The sequence below is a fragment of the Castor canadensis genome, chromosome 9, assembly GCF_047511655.1.
Source record: "Castor canadensis chromosome 9, mCasCan1.hap1v2, whole genome shotgun sequence".
Classification (NCBI taxonomy): Eukaryota; Metazoa; Chordata; class Mammalia; order Rodentia; family Castoridae; genus Castor; species Castor canadensis.
Window position 1 is genome coordinate 83,137,363 of NC_133394.1, and position 22,478 is coordinate 83,159,840.

General features: G+C 35.1%; 1 protein-coding gene across 8 annotated transcripts in view; it reads right to left on the minus strand.

The window, feature by feature from the left end:
- Arhgap24 (Rho GTPase activating protein 24) overlaps nt 1-22,478 on the minus strand; it is a 473,771-nt gene that overhangs the window by 115,725 nt on the left and 335,568 nt on the right. The window contains exon 1 of one of the 8 annotated variants that reach the window (XM_074041835.1): nt 3,644-6,027. The exons of the other annotated variants lie outside the window; for them this stretch is intronic. The gene's annotated coding sequence lies outside the window, so the exon portion shown is untranslated. Of the gene's footprint in view, nt 1-3,643; nt 6,028-22,478 lie in introns of those variants that run through there. 8 annotated transcript variants of the gene reach the window in all.

The window sequence follows — 22,478 nt, forward strand, 5'->3', positions numbered from 1 at the left end:
AAGAGAGTAATTCTGATTTTCACAAAATATGTGGAATTCAAGATAAATCTATATTAAATTTTACGTGGTGAATTCAAGTCTTTTACATGATTGCACTGTTTTCTTTGGCAGGGCTTTACTCTAAAGTCTTATTCAAAGTTCCCAACCACTATTCAGATTTGCATTCAAGGAGTAGTAAGCTGTTTCCTTATATGCTCAATTTGACAATGCAAGACTTAACACTGATAATTTTAAAAAATGTTGAAGTCCAAGTATATGTAAGGTAGTTTCCTAGGCACTGGAAAAAGCAAAAAAAAATTTTGTTTTTTTTTTAAAAAAACCCTCACAATAGTGACAAGCCATAGTCCTAAATCGATAATCTTTGCACCTATATTAGACTTCATTTATTTAATTAACACTCATGGAGCTGGAAATACATAGACAGACTTTAACTTTGACTTCATTGAGCTTACATTCTACTGTTAGGGACACATTTTTTTTAATGACTACAATATCAAATGGAAAATAAATGAATAAATAATGAGACACAGTGGTAAATGTTATGAAGAAAATAAACAGGGTTCTGTGATAGAAAATAATGGTGTGGTAGTCTGATTTATTTAGAGTGGTTAACAAAGGCCAATTGAAGGTCTATGTCAAGACTGGAAAGACAGGGTGACAGCCAGACAAGGAAAACAGAACTGTTGGAGGTGAAGTGCCTGTGAGCATAGGGACTAAAGTTTAAAAGACTCCCAGTGGTGGTGCAGTCAAGAGTCAATAGAAGGCAAATGTGGTTGGAACACAATATTTCATAGGGGAAGTGGCCAAAGTTGATGTTGAGCTGGACTTGTCCTGCTGGATCTCTATGCCATGGTAAATGTGGACAGTTCCAACCAGGGGAGGGATGGGATCTGATTGTTTGTTTGCTTTCTTTAAGTGGCTGCTCTGTGGAGAATGTGTTTGAGTAAGAGAGAAACATTTTAGGAAATTATTACAACACTCCAAATAATGATGGCTTGGGTTACAGTGGTATCAAAGAATAAACTGGGGAAAACTAGAAAGATGTGAGATGTATCAAAATAGAACTGATAGGACCTACGAATGAACTGAATGTGAGAAAGAAGGAAAATATAGGAATCCTCAAATGTTATATGAATGGAGTTGCCACCTACTGAGATAGGACAGGAAGCCAGCCATGGGGATGATTATAGCAAAGAGTACACAAAGTTGCAGTTTGGATGGTTAAGTTGGAGATGTATGTTGAACAGGAGTTGGGTGTCTGAGTCTGCATATCAAGCAGAGGCTGGGCAGGAATTCAGAAGGGGTGAGACTACATAGAAAAACTCAAACTCTAGCTGGCTGGCTATTCAAGGAAGATTAGAACACAGAAAGCTAAGATACTTAGCACTAGAGAGTGACCTCACTGTGGAATAATACATGATAGGCTTAGTTACAATAGAGATTTGTTATAGGGATATATTGAAGGAAAACATGTTGAAGAAATATGTAAAGCGTACAATTAAAACAACTCTGATTCTACATATCTAATGTTGCAGCTTTGTAAAACACTCACTGATGTGGGAATCCTTCAATATATCACTTTAGGAACTGTGTGATGAAGGGACAAATGGTGGCTGCAGGGGGGAAAATGAAAAGAAGGATAAAGTAATATTAAAAACAGCACACATGAAAAATATTTGGTGCCTGAGATGGAAAGAGAAGAAATAAGAGGAAATTATTTGGTAAGTGATACTCATACTTCTTTTCTTCCTTAACCATATACACTGGCAATGTACATAAGCAGTTGCTTCATGCTTTGTTTCCTCTGGAATGGTAAGGAGGAATCTACAAAGCACTAACAGTAGACATCGGGGAAAAAACCTGTGATCTCCAGGCCAGAGAAGTTCCAGCATAGAAGTAAGGAATGTTGAAGGATAAGATTAATATCTTCAAAGACTAGGCTTTGGTCAAGAAAATATGCATATACAATGTGTCACACAGCTTGCATAGTATTTATCCTCTTACTGTTCTACCTCATGTTAGGCTTTCTCTTAAAAAGGAAAGGATGATCATTAACTTGTAAATGTGAAAATACAAAAAAAATGGAAACAATTTAATCTCGAGCAGGAGGTAGCTGAATGACAAGGCATGCTACTGGATGTTTTATATTTAATTTTGACATGTTTGCTCTTGTTACATTGTTAAAATAGTATCTGACCTTAGGTAATTCTTTCCCTTTTTGTGTCCTGGTTTTAAAATCTATAAAATGAAATAGCTAACCTAGTGAAGAAGGAGAATGGTGTGTGTACATGCATGAGTATGCACAGAATACTAATATATATTCTTATAAGCCGCTAAGAAATAGAGGGATCACATGAATATTAAGTACCAATAAAATGGATCCAAGAGCTACCAGGATGGCACAGACCTGTAATCCCAGCACTCGGGAGGCTGAGGCTGGGAGATTATAAATTTGAGGACTACATAATGAATTAGAGGCCAATCTGAACAATGTAGTGAGATCCTATCTCAAAAAAATGGATCTGTGAAAACCAATATTAGACATAAGCATTCCTCCCTAGATATTTTATTCAAATTTCCAGTAAGAAAAGATTCAGAAAATTAATAAATAATCTGCTTACAAAATATGATGAATAAGAAAAGTGATGGTCTTGATCTGTTTTAATAACTAATGAAAAGATAAGATGGATGTCAGCAGTTGCTTTCCATATGTCCTTCTTCATTCTACTACTCATCAAAAAATTATTTAGCTTTGCACCTAGGGTACAATATTAAAGCCACTCCCAATCATCCATTACTTTAAAGTTGTCCTGTTCTCAGGAACTTCAGTTATTTTTAATGCCTACTTTCCTTCAGTAATTGGTGCTTCAATCAAAGTGAAGTCATCTATTTAAAATAGATAGCTAGCCTTGGGTTTCACAGAGACACATGCAGTAAAAGTCTCTTGCCCTTCCAGACTATTACACTGGTGATTCCACCATAATGGATCTCACAATAAACCCTTGAAGGTTTATCCCTGACTGAGAGGGCTGACAGATTTAATATTAAACCATAATGAAGAAATGTCACAAAAATATCATGTGTACTTAATGTCTGGTCTTTGAAGAGACTATCTCTGTAAATTGCATTTCCTCCTTGGCATCTTCTGTGTGTCCTCAGGAATATATATCAGTGTGCCCTCGACTGGTACTGTATTTCACCAAGTCACCCTGCTCCCCCACCTCTCACACACTTGCTTTTTATATTCTCCTTAAATAGTACCTTGTCCTATAATTCATCTTCTATGCTTCATTCATCCTAAATCTAAGCTCCTTGGCTCTGTGTCTACCATATTAAAACACTTCCCATGGCAAGCTTATGTTTAAAAAGAAAATCAATTGTTTTGATTCACTTGACATGAGCTCCTGGGTACTTTTATAATTTATTTTTCATGCCCAGGTCAGTGCTTCCATGCTACCAGTATTAAATATTAAAAGGCTGCTGAAGTCATAATCCTTATCAGAAAGCAATGCCTGGTTAATATCAGGAGAATGACATCTTCCCTCTTGGGAGAATGTTTGAATTTTCTAAATTTATAAGCTCTAAAACCTGGGTTTGCCACATTGAAATGGTGGTGAAGAACGAGACTACGTGGGAGACTCACAGACAACTAGGGCAGTTCAGGAAGAAAGCTTGTGGTCTGTTCCTTTCTCCTCTTGCCTGCTGCAAAACCCAGCTCACTAGTAGATTTAGGACCTTAAAAGAAACTGGAAGTTAGAACTCTAGACTATAGCAAGCTGGAAGATTCTGAGAGTAAAAATAACACAAACGCTTAAACCTGATGGTGGTGTCTGTCCTGCAACTTCACTTAACACCACAAGCGTCGCTGTTAGCATCAGAATAAATCTCACACAAAAGTCTAAAGAGAAAAGACCATTTGGCTTAGTTGTAGGACAGAATATTTCAGCAGTTGTCAGAAGAGTTCACTGTGTATTTAAACAACTGGTTATTATTATTAAAATATGTTGGCACTCATCTAGGACTTTATTTTTATCTGCCAGGATTACTCTATCACCATTTTCTGTCTTTGCTTCATATGTGAATACTTATTAAGTAAGCCTCTTTATGTTTCTGATGGCAAAAGTTTACGAAAAATTTCTTAAAAGATTTCCAAAGGCGTGTCTAATTTTGTTAGCTTGTGGCTGAGGAGCTGACTCTGTAGTGTTTGAAGATCAAGATGTTCTCACAAAGGATATGAGGTCCAAGCAAATCCTCTGTGTTTGTGTGTGTAGCACTTGTGTAATTGTGTATGCATGTGTATAAATGTGGAGGTACATTTTATGTGTCTATATTATATATGTGTGTGCTCATGTTTATATGTGTGTATGGATTCACGTGTACATACATGTTTTTGCTATATGTGTGTGCAGGTGTATATATGCATATGTGTGTGTGAACATGTGTATGCATCTGTGCATATGTGAGTATATGAATAGGATGTCAGATCTGTACACTTCATGTTTCCACCCAATATCAGCAGGTCATACCATATTTTTATGTCCATCAAAGACCTGCAGCAATGTGTGAAAGCAGGAAAGGATTTTGTCTAAGATCCAAGAGCAGATAGTGGTGGGATGGTACGCATATAAGGACTGTACAGATTGTATGTACCTGAGGCTCAGCATTTCCCCCAAGTACCATACTTACAGCTTTGTGAGACAGTTTCTTTGATATCTGGAAATCTGCATACCTCTCTAGACTCATATTTTTAGTTTTATTTCATCATATTCAACCTTTTCCTTTTTTCAGATAAAATAAGAACTTCCATGTTCTCCCAGGTCTTCTAGGTACCATGCTGCTTCAATTTGTACACAAGAACTTCCTTCTGCCGAGAATGCCATCCTTTGCTTTTTCTCTCACCCTGGTTAATTTATTCTCTTCGCTTACATTGCTTCTTAGAATCACCCTGTCTACAGAGGCAAAGGCAATTTATGGAGCCATCGCCTGCTGTATACTGCTTTAATTTTTACATGAGCCATTATGTTTTCATTTATGGAACACCCTGTGCATGTATGCAGCTCAGTTGCTCTACACTTTCATTTCTTTTCAGGCAATGCTACTACTGCTGCAAAAGGGGAGAAGGAGCAAATATATTACATTCCTTTTGGGTACTATTTATTGGTCCCTGTTATTCAAAAAGTCAGATTTCTCACATGTGATATGTATAACACTATGTTTTCAATGAATAGCAACAGAATTCCAAGCAAGTAAAATACCACATATCCTCATTCACCACTTAAAGTTATTGAGGGCAAGGAGGGGCTCTAAGGACTGACAAAGGTTCCTTGTTGCTCTGCATGCTTTTGTTAAACAAATGTTAATGCTGTCTGCCTCATTCCCCAAAAGCTTATTGGAATGAACACTTCGTACACACTGGGCATTTAGTATATCTCTCTTGAATTTTATATGAATGAATAACTAAAGAAAGGCATGTATTGGTTCCAATTATTCTATATTTCTTTCTCACAACTCTTACGGTAAGGAAGACCTTATTTTGTGGTTTAATGCCAAAGAAGCTTAAAAATAGCATTTGTCACATTAAAGTGCATACCTAAAAGTAGTAGTAGAAAAATACAATAAAATGATAAGAGAAATTATCACCAAGGGTAGGTCTGGAAAGGGAAGTACTAGAGCAGGCCTTTCACTTCTTATTTTAAATAACCTCCTTTAAAACTTTTATTACTATAAAAGTATAAATACGTGCATTGTAAAATGTAGGAAAGTAGTGACAGAATGAAAAAATACCCTCAATGTTTACCCTCTCTATACATCTATGAATAAAGATAGTTTTTACCACAATGAGATCATTTTGTACATATGAATGCCCAGTTTCATTTCAGTAAATTTTTATGTCATCAAACACATACACATATTAGTAAATTAGTACTCCTCAGAGTTAAACTCTTATTCTTAGAAAGCAAATAGAAGGCAAGATATAGATTGAGGGAAATAGTCACAGTACTGTGAATATATACATACATACATATGTATGCACAGTGTGTATATATATATATATATATATATACTATATATATTATATATATGCATACATGTATATACTGTGAATATTCCCCCAATCTGTATATTTACTGTGAATATTTCCCCATATATATGCATATATGTATATGTGAGTATATATATATATATATCAGAGAAAGTACTTCTCTCCATAATATATAAATACAATATATTATAATACAAAACAATAATAATAAGATAACATACCCCTTAAATGAACAGATAAAATATTTGAACACTTGACAATAGAAGATATATGAATGGCTAAAAAGCACATAAACAGATACTCAACACCATTAGTCATCAGAGAAATACAAATTAAAATCACAATGAAGTATCACTAAGTATCCATTATAATAAGTAATACTAAGAGAAAGACTGACAATACCAAATGGTGGCAAGGATACTAGGTAGCTGAAACTTTTAGAATTATGGTGAGAATTTAAGGCAGCACAAATAATTTGGTAAGCACTGGGGAGTTTCTCTTTAAGTCAAGAATACATTTAGCAAATCCTGTATGTGAATGTTCATAGCAGCTTTAGTCATAATAGTTAAAGTTTCATCAATTAAATTTATTAAAAATCAATTAAAATGTTGATTTATATGTGATAATGTATCACATCAGAGGCTGGATCCAAAGCCAGGTTGAAGAAATGAAGTTCTTAGCATCTTGCTTTTCTAAACAGTATGCAAACATCACAGGAATCTCAGATTTCTTCCTTATAGACAGTGAGTCTCTGTAAGTTAAATCCAGATATCTTGATCCTGTGTTTTACCATTCTCTCTCCCAACGTCTTCCTGTGCACCCCACTTCAGTGGTTCAGTTCCAACATTTCAGACTTAGACCTTATGTGGTTTTGGGAAGAAAATCTTGGGTTGAGACAGTGAGAATTAAGCTTGTCTTTTGGCACCTTCTCATACACACATGTGCACAGAAACAAGGTCTAACCACATGGGACTACTCTTTGGATACTAACCAATTCTCAGAGTTAATATGACTATTAAATAAAACAATGCATACAAACTATTTTTCAAAGTGGAGAGCTTAGACTGAAGGAGAAACTTAAGTGGTACCCTGATTGCTCTGCAAGTGCAAAGCCCTGAGTGCAAACCCCAGTACTATCCACACTGATACTTGAGTATTAGCGACCTTATTCAGGAGTGATGAGGGTTGGTCCCACACAGTGAGCAGGTCACATGATACTACTTCTCTGAAGAACAAAATAATGTTTTCATAGAGCTAGTACTTTGTAAAGCAAAAAAGTACCATAAATAACCCCTTTGCTCTTCGGACAACTTCTGAACTTTAAAGTTACCAAGTGTTACTGATTTCTCTTGGAAATGCTGCCTGTTAGGTGCTAGAACAAGCGTGGTTAAGTATCTATTTCCTATATTGTGAAGTCATCTCTGAAAGTACTACACAAAATGGCAGTACTCCAGGGACCAAGAGCACACAAGATGGCTGAGGTCACTCACTGGCTCAGAATGAACACCCAGGTTCACTTTATACCTGGCCTGGTGTGAGAAACACACTCAACAAACCAGAAGGCTTCTGGGCTTTCCATAGTAAAGGGAAGGAAAGCAATGAGAAGAGCAAGATCATGATGGATTTGTGAAATTTTGGAAATTTTTGGAAGGAGATTTGTGGTTTAGAGATAATGTCTGATAACATTTCCAGCTTGTAAATAAGATGGGAAGAGAAAAGAAAATAGGGAAAAGCGAAGAATAATAATTTTCAGAAAGCAAGCTGTTAATTTGCTAGATAGAACTTGCTCTTTATAATTTTCTTTCTGTAAATTTACACTTGCTAACTATACTATAGTGCCATTATCTAAAATGAACTTTGGGCGTGAATGCTGTCTACTGAGGGAAATTCATTTTCTACTTTTTATATTCCATAAATTCAAAACGCTGCTTGTCAAGAATATTTAAAATGCTTATTATTGTGTGTTGCCTCTGAGATTTCTTCCCATATTAATGAGATTTCTGGGGTAGTAATGATTTCAAGTAACCATTCTCATTGTATAATTTTAAAACATGCATGCAAATATACAATTGAGCTACTTTGTATCTCATGTGAACAGGCTGACCAATGGGAGACAAATCATTTGTCAACCGAGGTGTTTCTGAGTTTGGGTCTAGGAGAGCAGGTTTGGCTCGCTGGGGAGAAAGCATGGTGAAATGGGAGGAAGATAACAGAACACAGATTAAATCACTAGTGCTCTCATTCACTAACTGTGCGGGCTTGCAGAACATGCATCCAGACTCTCTTATGTGAGTCCCTTCATCTGGAAAACGAATGCTGTTCGTTTGCAAGACTGGGGTACATTAAACTGGTAAACTTGCTAAACTCAGGGAGAAGGACAGTGTCCTTGGCCATGTTACTTTCCTAATCCCACTGCTCCCTACCCTCTAACTGCTGATGCTAAGGACAGATGATCATGCCTTTGGCCAGCGAGAACTATACACGTGCTCTAATGTTAGACCTGTGCTGCTCCCTGCTCTGCCCCTGGCTTACTGGTCTCTTTGCAATTCCTCAAAGAAGCCATGCCCATTCCCTTTATGTTGCAGCTTCCTTTTCCTGGAATGCTCATTCCACAGTGGGCTCCCTGGGCCTTCCTTCAGAATTCACCTCAGAGAAGTCTGCTTTGATCATCCTTCATAGCTCAGTACCTGCTGCACCCATCCTGTTCCACCTTCACTCTGCTATCTCTATCTTTAGGGCCTTTCTGCCTGACATATTTTACATTTACTTTATAAAACACCATTTTTTGATTCAACTACTTTTTTTTCTATATTGTTGTGCTGGGTGGGGGTACACTGTGGCATTTACAAAGGGTCTTATAATGTATCAAATATATCATACTTGAATTCACCCCCTATTCCACATCATTTATACATATAACACATTGTTATTAAATAGTTTTTGTCCAGTACGTGGGGTTATGGCAGACAAGGACTTTATTAGTTTATCTCACTACTACTCTTAGCTCTTATCGTTCTTATCACATAATATAAATCAATGAAGTTTTGTTAAATGAATTAAAAAATGAACCAAGCAAATTTTCTATGGGTTAAAAAATCATGTGACACTTTGGAACTTCTCATTAGAACTTCATTGCAGACTGTCCTGAACAGTAAAACCTAGATCTTTAAGTATCACACAATTAATTGATTTGAATTTTTTCTTGCATGTATTCCAGAAAGTTTTTGTACAAATCTGATGTCCAGAAATTTCCAACATAGTCCACATCTGAACCCTTTTGTTTCTGGAATTGGCTGGTACCCAAAGTCTCTCAGAATGCATAAATTTAGATTGCTTCTGTTGAATTATATTTTAGCTGTTCTAAGAGTTCTAAGTATAAGCTGGAAGTGAAATTACTGTAAATCTTGCTCTGATATCTCACTCTGGAGTGTAAATAATGGCTAGTCCTAAAGGTGGTCCCCTGACTGAAGAGTAACACACTATTCAACATAAAACAAACTGTGCAAATTCATTTCCTTGTTGCTTTTCCTAACTAAAAGTCTAAACATCAATTTTCCTCAGGTACCTATGGCATGCAAACAGTATTGGAAACCCAAGACAAACAGAGTAGAGTGAAAGTTGATTGATAACCACAATACAATATCTAAGAATAACCCCATCACCATTAGGTAGTAATTAATTAAGCATTTTTATAGTTATTCCAATAAGAAACTTAAAGTATATTGAATTCAGAAAAATAGTTCACTAACCCTATGGATCAATAACAGTGATAACACTGTGTGTCTTATTTTACAGCATTAGAATGGGTTAGATATTAAAGTAGAAACTCTCAACAAAAGCCATCATTTATAAAAAGTTGTGACTTATGAAGGTGAAATACTGAGTTTCCACACTCCTTACCTCATTGAATACAGTACAGAGGCTGAAGCAAAGTATCTGGGGAAGATAGCTTTTGCTATTGTTTTGTTTGCTTTCTAGCCATGTCAAAAAATAACAAGCCCATAAAAATGAAATACTAAATAGAAAGATTAAAAGATCATATTATTTAATTTAGCAGTATAATCAAGTACTCACTCAGGAAGAAGGAACTAATACAACTGGATAAGTTAAGTAAATAATAAATTCTGAATTATGGATTGGATCCACATTAGTAGAGTTAAAATGAGTGAAGTAAAAGAGTAATTGCTGCCATTGATGGGTATTTGCAGAGCTTTCCTAGCACTCATTTTTCCCTAAATAGCAAAATTTCAAAGTCAAGAGAAAAGTTTATCTACCTACTAAGAGGACACAAAAGATTTGGTGGTGATTATACTTAAATATGATCTGTGTATTTGCTTCCTGAGGAAGTGAATGTAAGCAAAATTTGTGTTGAAAGAAGAAATATAAAAGGCAGAAAATATCCTTAATAAGCAAATACATATACTGTATTTAAGTTCCATAACATGTACATAGATGTATGCTAACGTGTTACATTAATGTGTTCATTAGTATATCTATAGTTTGGGGTAAGACTTGAGTTAGAATGGAACTCTGTTACTTACTAGCTATGTGTGCAAGCTGATTAATCTCCAGTAGCCTCAGTTTTCTAATCTTTAAAATAGGATAATAGCAACTACCACAGAATCGTTGTGAATAAATTTTTTAAGTAAAGATACATAAGAAAGTTTGTTTTCATTATAATGTGTATAATAGAATTCTTATATTATGCAATAACATTTTATTTTACTCAACTCATACATTGGGTAAAATCACACAGTTGTAATAGAAAATTATCATGAGTGGCAAAGATAAATTTTCCAAGGACACTGTTTAATCATTTTGATCTGCAAAAGGAAGAATAAACATATTGTCCATAATAATGTGTGCTTTTCTCTTGTTGCAAGCTTAAAATCGGAATGATAAGTCATGCATAGAATAAAACAATCTGAGTAGAACTGATACCAAAGTAGTTTTTTCCAACCACTTAGTCAATGATACACCTGTGAAGATGGTGCCATGCAACAGGGCATTTGAAGGGATGTCATGACCACTGGTCCCACTAACCTCCCCCTAACCTCTAATCTCCCCATCCTTCATGTGTCTATATTTGCAATGCATCCAGCCTCCTAAAATTCACCATGGTGATCAACTGGATCAAAAATGACATTTAATAAGTAGACTTATGTGGTATACCAGCAATCATATTTCACCAATAAATGTTTCCTAGACTTTGGCCACCAAGTAAATGCTGTTAAACAGAAAGTGCAGCTGCAATTGCAATTCATATAGGATACATTCAAATCATTATTTACAAAAGGTGAATTATAATTCTTTTAACTACTCCTTTAGATAAATAACTCAACTTTAAACTTACTAAACACTGGGTTTATGTCGTGTGTGTGTGTGTATGAGTTTATGTGTTTATGTGACTTGTTACTAAAATCTGCCAACACTGTAGAATAAAAGGAAAATTTGGAATGCTGTTATTTAATTCTATAAACTCACAACATTGCCAAAAAACACCTTAAATTAACACTTGGTTATTTATGGCAGAAGTTTCATGCATTCACTCCATAAGTATTTCTTAATGGCCTCCAATATTCTGTGTGTTAGACATACTACAGTAGTGATTCACCAGAGAACTGGCTCTTTACCAGTAAATTCTACAGCAGAGTCTATATATTTTCAATATCATTTGCCAGTGTTTCTCTATTAAGCATTTTCCTCCTAAAGTTCTAACTATTTTTTATAAAATTTCCCTGTTACATTATAATACCAATATTACTAAATAATGATGTCAAATAAGATATTGGGTAATGTATTCTGAGGAGGAACTATGTATTATATATGCTATCTCTCTTACTGCGTTCATGTGTGTGCACATGTGTGTGTATATGCGTGTGTGCGTGTATGTGCGTGTGCACGTGTGTGTGTGCGTGTGCATGCGTGCGTGTGTGTATATGTGTGTGTGTGTGTGTGTGTGTGTGTGTGTGTGTGTGTGTGGTGCTGGGTGTTGGGACTGAACCCAGGGGCTCTACCACTGAGCGACTTCCTTGCCTTCATTTAATATTTTCATGAGGGAACAAAACACTAGAATTAATTGTTACATTTCATAACTAATGAAAAAAGTAAAAACTTGTGATTTACTTATGTACTTATGTATCATATAATTGTTTAATTATTCTGTACTTAATGAACTATGCAATAATTTTATACATTTAGATATAAATTTCCAATTTTAAAAAATTTTTATTTTCTCTGTAAAATATATACCACAGATATTTCATAATACTCTATTTTTATGAAGTTATATAGTTTTACTATGGAAAAATATAATTTATCCTGTTGTCTTTATTAATTTATTGCCATCCTCACTACTTTAAACAATAATGTATTCTCACAGATGTTTCTTAGATATGAAGCCCTTCTTCACAAGAATGGTTAAAAAAATGAAATCTGACTTCTGATCTGCAATGAATGAATCAAAAGACTTAAAGTACAAAATTCTGAGTTTATTATAAATTTTTTTTGTATTATGAGTTTCCATTGCCTCTCCTATTGTTTGCATCTTGTACCTGGATGTTAGCTTTTCATTTACCCCTAAATCACAGTTAATGAAAGAATTTAGGACTAGAATGTAGGGCTCTCAACTCATGATCTCATTTTAATTCTGTTAATCCATTTATGTTATTAGACATAGAGAGACAATGCAAGAACCTAAATGGAAAAAAATACTGCAAAATTAATCTAATTTTTTAAAAGCTGAAAGGAAACCATAAATTCAAATGGTAACTTGCATATTCTACAAATAATCTACATATAAAAGTGATCATTCTTCATGAGCCAATTCTTATAGATATTTAGAAGAAACAAATTTGTATACTTCTAATCTGATGCACCTTACATTTTTTCATACATTTCAATTTTATTTCTTAGCTACATAATATTTTTTCCCGGCACAATTTTCTTCTCCATAATTATCTTAGTAATAAGGAAGATGTAAGAAAAAGTTTTATAGCGATAGAACAAAAATGGAAATCAGAGACACAAAAAGCTTTGGGGTAAACTATTGATGGGAAAAATCCACTGGCCGTTTATAACTAGGATTTTGTTGATTATATATGCTTTTTAAAAATCTTATTGTAAAATGTGATTCTTTCTTTTTTTTATTGTTTTTATTACTCATATGTGCAAACAAGGCTTGTGTCATTTCTTCCCCCAGATTCTTTCTTAATAAGAAATATTTATTAAGTATATAAAGAAGTATTTACTGCTAACTTCAGCTGGTCAATGGCAAGTATCTGTAGCCTTATCAATAGCAGTATTAATGGTATGGCCTGCTGACTTTGGAGTCAGAATCTATTTACTACTTGTGGGTTCTTGGATGGGGTATTTGACCTTACTAAGCCTTGCCCCTCCCCTCTTTGTACATTAGGGTATGATACCAAGGACCATCAAGTTGGGAGAATCAATGAGAAAGCCTTCATGACACGCTTGGCACAGAGGAACGTTCATCAACTTGAGCTCCTTTCCTCTTGCCCTGATGCCAGCTGGCTGGCAGACCACATTAAACAATAAAAGGAAGCTATGTTCTTCTTTTTCCAGACAGCTGGTGATCCAGACATCACAGGCCTTGTACAAACAATGTTGACTAATTTTTGCCACAGCTGACATGTATACAATATGCCCTGCCAGTTCTTCCAACAGGCTGAATAATTGAGTTGTTTTCTTTATTTTCCTCATTTTATGAGATCAAATTGAGGTAAAGTGGCAGTTTTGCAATGTTTTGTACATCTCATGGACCTGGAGGACTTCCTTAGCATCTTGTAATAGCAATAATAAAAATGTTTTACATTGCTTAGTCCTCACCACAGCAGTATGAAGTATATAATATCACTCCCTGCAATCTGCAGATGAAGCTACTAAGAAACACAGGCTAAGTAATATTCTCGCCCAGCATCACCTAGGTAGAGAGTGGCAGAATCAGAATTTGAATGTGAATGTCTGGTTCCAGAGCCTGTACTACAACCTCATAGAGATGAAGGAGAGCAGGTTCTCATATATACAGTACTCAGACTTTAGACTCCCATTTAATGCTATTGTCAGTTCAGGGGTCAAGGTGGGGGAATATCATTGAACATTTGTATTTGATTCAATTTCTCCATGTATATAGTCTTTCTAACATTTTGTGACCAAAGCCAAAAAGAAGACAATAGGATGAAATGAGACATCTAAGATGATCAGCAGTTTTAAGTTTGATAAATTGATGAATGCTGATTATTTAATTGATGTATCCCTCCATCTACCAGTGTCCTTCCTTCATGAGATTTTTGTAACATGGATGATCTGCTGATCAGGTGACATGATAGATGGCTTTAAGACAACTAAAAGATATTACCAATAAGCTGTGTCACAATGCTAAATAAAATTAATTGCATTTTGATTTATAGGAACTGTATTTCAGCAATGTTGGTTCATTATAAGCAGAGTCTTTCTGTAGTGACAGAGAGGAAAGTTTATTAGGAAAGGAATATACTTTCAATAGACTGAAAGTGGGTCATCTCTAAGGTAAGAACAAAAATATTATAGCAAAATTTATTAGAATAGAGGTGCTTTCAGGGGTGCAAGTGGATTGTCTCAGAAAGAGAGTAACAGAGTCTTTATGTCTAAAAGTATTCATGACTTCTACTACTTTTTTGAAGACTTCCTGAGCTTTGTTTTGTTTTGTTCTCTCCAATCAAATATAGGCCACTGAGTTTCTATAGGGGGCATTTTGTAGCTTCTAAATTAACTAGCTAAAAACACTTATGCAACATCTGCTGGGTCAACAGAGTGAAATTATGTTAATCTCAAAAATGATGAAACTATGATCAGATATATGTGAATGTAATGCTTTATCTTCAGTGATAGAATTTTACATGAACATAAACACTGTTAGTAGGGATTCAATTTTGGGTAAATAGTGTAAAAGGTAAAGTCTCTAGTTTTCTGGTATCCAAATTCAAATCAATGTATCAACTTGCCTCTTCAAATAAGACACTTTGAAGCAAGGGCTATGTTAAGCAATATATATGTTAAATTATTAGGTTTAATGTTTAACATAATCTGTGTAATTACTTTTATTGAATCTTTCCTGTCTTGTTACAGTTTCCAAAAGCAATGGGAATGGCTACCTCTTTTAGTGCCATTGCTATGTTTGTTCTTTCTTCTGGAATTAAGCAGGTCTCATACATTTATAGGATACCATGTAAGGTAATTAGTTGTTGATAAATGCCATGGACAATACTTAGGTTGTGACAGGTGACTTTTGAGCTTTATGAGAACTTCATATAGACCAGAATAACAGCATATAAAGATGATTTGCTCAGTGCAGCAGGAGGCAGAGAAGAAGGACACACCCTGGGGGGTCTTCACGGTGAACAAAGAAGAGAGCAGGTACTTGGCAAGGCTAGAAGGGGAGAGAGTGGAGTTAGTAGAGAGAGAGTGTCTAAAGCAATTTACCTGATTTATATCTGAAAGGAAATGTGTCTAAATTTATCACTTAAGGAAGTATAGTTCCAGAAAAAAAGGGAGGGCACATCTGTAGCAATAATTGTGCAATTAAAGAGATTTTTGAGCACATATTTAGTTATTTTGGCTTTTTAAGACATATTCAGAATGATTACATGTTTCTTGAAGGCTAGAATACACGGTGGTTGTGCACACAGGCTCTGGAAATTAGGTTTGTGTTCTGATCTTGCCAATAGTTGATATTGGAATTTATTTAGTCTCTGTATGTCTCAATTTCCTCAACTATACCATTTCCTTATCTCTCATTTCTAACACTGCTTGAGTTTTAAAAGTGTTTAAGTATGTACAGCACCTTAAGAGTGTGGTTTGCACATAGTAATAACACATGCCACCACTCTTTCTGTATGTAATTTTACCCAATAAAACGCTAGCAGAAGAATGATCAGGATCTTCAAAGAATGAGTTTACTCTTCAATATATAGATTAAATCAACAGATCAGAAATCAGTTGATTTTTCATCTTCAGGAAGATGGAAAAGAAAATTAAACTCATGCAAGGTTTTCTAATTTTCAGTTATGAAGCTTCATTCCAACATAGGGAAATTTATCTAAATAGTATCTGCAGTATGGCAGTTTTAGAATATGGTCTATGTTACATACTTGTTGATATCCTGGATTTTAGAGGCACAGACTACTGAATATAATTTAGTGCCATAATTTTTGTGGCTAACTGTGTGTCATATTAAGTCCCTACCCCCATGAGAACTGTGACCTCAGACTTCCTCTTGGGAAGCTGCATTTGTTTCTCTGCTATTATAAGCACTTGCCCAAGATGACTTCAGGACAGAGTTTAACTCAACCCCTTTTATTTTAAACTTTTCTGTTTCTGTTTGTCTTCATATAACATTGCCTCTGTAACCACAACTTCTGGCTCAGTTACATTTTTAGGAAAGCACAAGACCATGGGGCAAGAGATACAAATTAAGCGAGAGTTTACCATGTGTTTTCAATCACTTAGAAGATAACATTATAAACTAAACTGCTCCTTCCCTATCGCTGGGGATGTTTCTCTCCCCCCCTTATTTCAGGATTAAATTGTATGACTCTGTGAGCTGGATTGGTTCAAATTGTAGACCACTTTAACTGAAATGAAATAACCTACACAAGTAAAGAAGGTTAGGGGAAGCAAGTTTCTCTGCAGATGATGATTTTCGGAGTTCATTGCCAAGGGATAATTTACTGTAAGGGGAAAAAAAGGTCATTGAAATCTAACTCCTAAAACTTCCTTCAGAAATAAATATGTAATAGCTGTGCTAGGATAATGACTCTACTTGCTATTGGCACATATTTATGGAGTCCCTAACCATAAATAAAGTTCCTTTTTGTTCTTCTTGGCATTTGAGATGGGTTCTTTTACTCAATGAGTTAGAAGACCTTTTATCAAACTTTAATGTACAAAGGAAACACTGGGAATTGGAGTGGAAACTATAGATTTTAGTTTAGTTGGTCTAGCATGGGACTTGAGATTCTGTGTTTCTCACCATCTCTGAGCTCGGATGGATACTGATCATACTTTGAATAGCATGGGGCTCTTACTGTTTGAATTTACCTAGGTTCTCATTATTATCACTTTTCCTGAGTCAATGTTATAGGTTGAACTTTATTATGCTTCCCCAAAAAGACATACGGAGGTTCTAACATTACCTGAAAATGAGAACTTATTTGGAAATAGGCTCTCTGCAGAGTTAATCAAGTTAAAATGAGGCTAATTAGGTGATCCCTGACCAAATAAGATTGACATTCTTATTAAAAAAAGGTGGGGGGGGGGACTTAGACTCAGAGATAGACAGGTACAGAGTGAATATAAGGTAAGAGATACAGGGAAAAGATGGCCATTTATAAGCTAAAAACTCTTGGCTTTTCCAAAAGTTTAGAACAGATCCTTCTCTGGTGCCATCAAAGGGCACAACAACCTGAAAATGGCTTGATTCTAGAATTGCGGCCTCAGAACTGTGAGGCAGTAAACAACAGAAGTTGTTAAAACCACCCAGTTCATGGAATTTTTTTTTTTACTAACCTTTGGAAAGTAGTAAACTACTGTACTAAAGACTTTTCCCTGACACCTTTTTTTCCTTCTATTCTCTGACAGAACAGAAAATTTTGGCTCATTGCTAAACTTATGGCAAGTGCAGAATGTGAAGACATCACCCCATCTAACAGCACCAAGGTGAATATCATGTTTCTTAGGCTTGCCCAAGACTAACACTTGAGTTGGTCCTATCATCACGGCAGGCGTCGAAAACGACAGCTTGTCATTCATTGCCTCTGCAGCCACATTCAAATTCTATACGCTATTCAAATTTTTCTTGTCTACAAACCTCCTTTTAATTCTTTCTCTTACCATCCTTTGTAGCCCTGAAAACTATTATCAGCCCTTCCCATTGCTTTTCCTCTGAGAGCCATGCTCTGCCATGAAACAGCTTGATTGTTGAAGATCATGTTATGAGAGTTGTTAAGTTTGCAATAAATACAAGTAGAGAAAAAAAAATTCACATAGATTTATTTGTTAGGATGTTGGCAAGCATGAAGTAAATTACTCTCAATCACAAACTAAGTGACAGGTCCCTACAAATCAGACTCACAGCAAGCATGATTCAAATATATCCTTCAAAAAATGACAAATTATTTACAAGGTGTTCCAGACTTCTTGTTGCCTTGTGGGGGGCAGTGGGAAGGGTTTGGAAAATCACAGATAAATCTGACCCAAATACTGAACTTCAGATAGGACGTCTTGGGGATATTTTAAAATACTCTATGCAATTTTCTATTTTACTCCACCATTCTGGTTGCTATCTCATTCTTTCCTTTATCTGTCTGTTCAGCAAATATAAATGAGTACCTTTTGAGAGTAAGCTATTGTGTTAGGCCCATGGAAGGAGGTGACATATAATGATGATAAGATCTCCATTCTTTATTAGATTTGCCTTGTTTCTTCTCCCATTAATTTTTTTCTTATTCTCTCTGATAATTCCCCCCTTGACTTTATCTTTCTACCCAGTCCAGAAAAAATCTAACTCCTCTATAAAATCACAGCAATCCAATTTCTTAAAATATTACCATTCAAAAATTAGCTTTTAGATTATTTCTCCTACTATCAACAAATCTGTATGCATCTTTTATGCTAACATTATAGATGTGATATGGAGGCATAGAAAAGCTAAATAACTTATTGTCAAATAACTCATTCAAGGGTTTCAAAACAGGCCATGCTGCCTCTAGTATCTGTGTTTTGAACTAGTATAAAATATATCTGACAGTTAATATCACCATTCTGTGACTTCTAGCGAACTTTAAATCTTTTCTTACAAAATTTAGCACATGTGCATTTGGCCATCATGAACAGCACTTTGACTAAACTCATCACGACTATTTTAGAAAACTAGTTGTACCTTCTAACTTTCTATTAAAAGTAAATTTTAAAATGTTAAATGACTTTTCTGGGTTTCTTAGCTAATACAAATTCACAAGGCAGAAAGTCCAGATATAACTAGGTAGTCCTCTACAGTTTTTCAGGACCTGCAGGCTTTTGAAGTACTATGGATTTGCCTTAATCTGTTGTTAGGAACATTGCACATTGCTGTAAACAGCCTGCCAGTCTGAGAAACTTAGCGTGAATGACAGAAGTGTTTCTTTTATCCAGGTCAGACGATTGTGCAAGATGCTATGGGAGGTCATGGAAGAGAACTGGAAGTGAAAAAGATGAAGGGAAGGGAAGTATAGATCTTAAAAAAAAAAAAAAAAGATAAACCCTATTCAACTGATACGTTCCTGCTCCCCACCAAGCACCCACCCTTGATAGCTTTTGGAATTGGTTCAGTCCAGTCTTATGACTGTGAAGTGCCTGTTCACAGTTGACAGCTTCTCATCCATTTGTCACAACAGTGGGAATCACAGATCAGAAACCTGCAGATACCAGAGAGAGTGAGGCCACTTTGAGGCCCCAAGCAAATGTCAGATTTAGGAATCAGGAGAGTTAAAAGCAATAAACAGTCTATCTCTTTTCTCCCTAACATTCATTTGGCCCTAGCATAAAAATAGGCCTCAGCTTTGAAATTAAAAGAAGAAACATTTGATTTACAATTATTCTTTCTTCGGAGCTTAGGATACTGGAGTGGATAGTACAGGAAAGGTTTGCTTTTGACTCCTCCTTTTGCTATAGTAAGTGCAGGGACTGTTACCAAGACCAGGTCCCTCTTAAGCAGGAGGATGCCTTCCTTCCAGCTCATGGGTGTTTAGTGACAAAGGCATAATGTCTATTGTGCACATGAACACACTAAAACCTCTTTTGGGCATATTTTTAATTTTGTATTTAACATTTTCAACTCTCTTAGATTTATTTTGGTATAAGGAATAAATCTTTGTTTTTCTTTTCTAAGTGGCTCTCTACTTGTACTAATACCCAATACTTCTTAATGACATCTTTCCCCCATGGTTTTGAAGTTCCACATTTTTACGTGTTAAATCCCTGTGGGAAACTCCTATAACTGCAATAGAAAAACTAAATAGGGAAAGTAAAAAATTCCATTTCTATCGAAACACCATACGTATGGTTTTAGTTTTTAAAATATTCAACAAATAAAAAAAGAGAAATACAAGGGAAAATCATGTTTTTGAGGGTTCTCCTTGTTTGATCAATGATGGAGAGCATATGTTAATCTACTCTAATTTTTTTGAGGTCATAGTATTCTGACAGTCACAGAGCTCCTTAACTGAACATTGGGCTATAAGGACTGCATACTGGACTAGGAGCAGATGACACACAGGTGATTCTCCATTGCAGGCAAGGACTATAAGCATTTCTTACAAGTCTACTCAAAAGCTATGCCTTGTTTATCTTAAATGTAAAGTATTTTCTAGGGAAATAGAAATGATAGAGTCTGGTTGCTAGAAAATACACTTTGATTATGACTTCTCTCATCCTTGACCACCACAGGAGGTAGCCACCAAAATGATTATCTCACATGCATTTTAGAAGTTGTGTGTAATTTACACATACAGCCTGAAGGTAATTTTACACAATTTTAGTCTGCCTGTGTAGATTCCTTTGAGGAATCTAGAGGTAATAAGAGTTGTATGAGTCCTCATTATGTTGTGAATATATATTTCTTTGGAAGGAGTTAGTATGCAGAATAGGATTTATTGGCTGAAATAAAAGAGATAAAAACTACTGATAATATTTAAGCCACAATATAGTACAAATTATATTTCACTTCAGTTTACTATGTTTATGAAAGTAAAAATATGTCAGTATGTGAAAACAACGTAGGTTTAGAGAAGCACGAATAACAGAAATACACAGGCATTGCCTCTGTCAGCCTCTTTTCCTACTAACCATCCCATCTCTTGCCCAGGCCATGGGTAGTAATGGCTAGATCTTTCCTTAGTCTCTGGGAATAAATCATAACTGATTTCTTGCCCAAAGCATAGTTTGCCCCAAAAAAGCCTGAATGTAGGTCAAAAGAAAAGCAATTTAGTAAATTAAGGACTTTTAAGATTGGTATAAAAGTGTAAATCTAGAAGAGAGGATGGAAGAACACTGTGTTGAGAAGTTTAAATGTTTTAGAAAATTAGAGCTACTTGTCAAATATATAAGTGGAGGTTAATCTTTTCCCTTAAGGAAACTTAATTACATAGAAGTGTGTTTGAATAGACTGGTATGTGCTTTGAGGTCAGTACACATAATTGCTAAACCTTCTAAACCTCTTTCCATGTTGAAGTAAGCTAGTTACCTAAAGAATAAACACAGGCACTATTCAAGGATTCTCCTGAATATTTACGTTGATTATAGTTTGTGCAATAGGTAACTTTCTAGTCTCTTAACATGGAAGATGGCCACAGGCACACATGGGGTCATATTTGACTATACTGGCATGTAATAACAGAGCCATGGTTATGCTCCTGTTTATAAAATAATAATAAGAGGTCCTCCTGTACACCCTTTCAGCAATGGTAATAAAGTTATGTTAAATATTTGGAAAGAAGTAACCAAATTTTAGTTTATGGCAGCAGAATAATCAATGTAGTACAGGTTCCATTATGAAATATCAATCATCAATTCTTTGCCCATTTCTAGTTCCTCAGCTGTGAAATGAAACTTTTGTTGTTCTAAACTCTCACAGAAAGTACTGCAATGGGAGAGTCAAATGTTTTCTGCTAATCAATCTGCAATGTTCTTGCACAGAGACTGAAAGCAAGAGACCATGAGAAGAGTGTCCAAGGAATTCATCAGTCTAAATGTATGTAGAAATAGGTGACGCTCTTTTTTAAAGGACTAGAACATTCTGGTAAACTGACACAATGTTAAAATAGGATTGATGATTCTGATGCTGTATATTATTTGTTGACAAATTTAAATAATTTATATATACATTGCACTTTAATAAAATTTTCTTAGTTTTCAAAATCTACCTAAATAGAAACAATTTTTTTAAAAAATAATTTAAAATGTACTATTTTAATTTTATTAATCTTGGCATTCAAATTAAGACAGACAGATGCATTCCACAACCTGACAGCATGTTTTATTAAGAATTTTTGTTCTTGGCTTCATTTCTGCTGACTCTGCCTTTCCTTAGGTATGCTATTATTCTTTCATTAGGCATAAAAATCTGAGGAGTTGGAGTACTTTTCAGTATTCCCTCCTAATTACGCTGTATTTTAATGTAGTTTTTCCTCAGTTTAAAATTTAATAGCTTTTCTAACTTTTTTCTTATCTTGCCTACACAATGTCAAATTCCTATTCTTATCATATTTCTAGAATGTTTCATGAATATAAATATTCTGAATATTTATTTACTCACCACAAACAATGCACCTTCTCTATATGTTTATGGATTTGCTAGAGTTGCTAACATAAGACTGGATCAGGATTAAGGACCATCTGTTCA